General features: G+C 38.4%; 1 non-coding gene across 1 annotated transcript; it reads right to left on the minus strand.

The window, feature by feature from the left end:
* Positions 1 to 1,036: 1,036 nt before the first annotated feature.
* Positions 1,037 to 1,200, minus strand: LOC145271558 (U1 spliceosomal RNA). The gene has a single exon (XR_013865968.1). It is a non-coding gene; the product is annotated as a U1 spliceosomal RNA (small nuclear RNA).
* Positions 1,201 to 1,903: the final 703 nt, after the last annotated feature.

Below are 1,903 nucleotides of genomic sequence, written 5' to 3' on the forward strand. Positions count from 1 at the left end.
AGAATGGTTTTCAAAATAATAACGTTATTATTTCAGCTCAGCAACAAAAATACATAAGTATCCAAAATTTCATTTTTATTGCTCAATGTGTTTTCATTTTAAATTATAAAATAAAAGGGGAACTTGTACATTTTAATAAAGACATAAAAAATGAAAATAGCGAAAAAAAGGTTATATTGTACGTATCCATTATGGAATGAAGTTCTCTGGAAAAACTGTCACATAATTTGGTCAAGTAGTTTTTTAAAGCAAAAAAACAACAGCAATTTGTTATGATACAATAGCAATTTTTAAGAAGAAAATCTATTATTTAAGATGTGAAGGATGTTTCGGCACTTTGGACTGAGTTATCTCCCCGTGGCGTGTTCTAAAAATCCAAACATGGCCATCTTCAGCGCGCTGTCATATTAACATGTTTTTCCGCTGTAAAAAAAAAACTTCTCTGAATTTTTTTTTTTCAGAGAATAACGGATACGTACAATATAACCTTTTTTTCGATATTTTCATTTTTTTAATGTGTTGATTAAACTGTACAAGTACCAATAAAAGATATTTAATCATTTTCATAAATTTGGTAAGGAAAAATACCTGTGCACATAATTCAACTTTGTTTGGATGCCCAATTTTCCAGGTGATGGGTGGGATGCAATCAATAGACACACTAATTCTGCGGTAGTTTTCCAGAGGTTTTCATTCATCAATCAATATCGAAAGAAGACACTTTCAGTTGTTGAACGCGACAGCTCGGCGGATTTCTTACGCTTACGAGATTAATATGTTCAGAGCAAACGTTGGTAATGTATGATTAGATTAGATTATATCAGAACGTTGCAATTGAAGTGGATGATAAACTGGACGAGAGAATTGACCTTTTTATGGCGTGTATAGAGACGGGCGATTGGGAAAACAGAAACAAGGACGTCCTTACACACGTCTGTGAAAGCCGAGGACATACAGACAGGAGGTAGCTGGGAATTAAAGTAGTTTTCTGCTCAGAAGGAGAAACATGGTGGAATTTCTGATTTTGATTATATTATCGGGGTGAGCGCGGACGCAGACCCCACACTTAAAAATAATGCGCCCGAGTCGTCCACATTTGAGACGATCGCAAAGGTCAACCCAACCGCAGTGCAATGGAAGGGCCTCACTTTGAAGGAACGACCTAAATGATCATCGTTGACCTTTACGCCAGGTAAGTATTATATTTAGCCCTTCGTCCCCGGCCTTGGCATTATCTACTGCCAAGGCCTCATTTGGGGTACGAAGAAGCTTAGGCACAAAGGCCAGTAAGGGGGAGTGGGGGAAAAAGGGGTCTTTTCTAGTCCTTAGCTAGACTTGCGTAAGATAGCAAGTACTTTATTATAAAACCTATACTAGAGTTTCTATCACGCACTGTTTCGCCTAACATTCTTACCCGGACCTACTTAAAATAACAGCTCCCCAGCTTACGGGATGGCAGGCGACATTCACGCTGTGATAAAAGAAGAACATATAACATTATATACAAGAAATTAAAAGGAAAAATATCTACAAACTAAAGAGTTTTAATTTTTTTTTTTTTTTTTTTTTTTTTTTTTTTGTAAATGGGGGTGAGATGATGGGGAGGGGGGCAAGCTAGAATACACCCAAAAAGAAATAAAAAGAAAACAAATTAACAAAATGCCTATGGGGGCGGGTTAGTAAGGGGACCCTCCCTACCTAACGGCTGGTCTGTCATATGAAACGCCCACTGTCTTCCGGTCCTCTTCCCCCGGGGGGAAAGGGTGAAAGCAAGCAGGTCGTTCCCTAAAGGGGAGTGGAGGAACTAGGGACATGTATGGAAAATAAATTAGGGTCGGGGATAATAGGGATGGATGGCGTCTTCCAAGATAATGTACGTAATGGGCAAAATAGGCCTGGGACA

This window comes from Euprymna scolopes, chromosome 46 (assembly GCF_053919585.1).
Source record: "Euprymna scolopes isolate OS-2025 chromosome 46, ASM5391958v1, whole genome shotgun sequence".
NCBI classification, from domain to species: Eukaryota; Metazoa; Mollusca; class Cephalopoda; order Sepiida; family Sepiolidae; genus Euprymna; species Euprymna scolopes.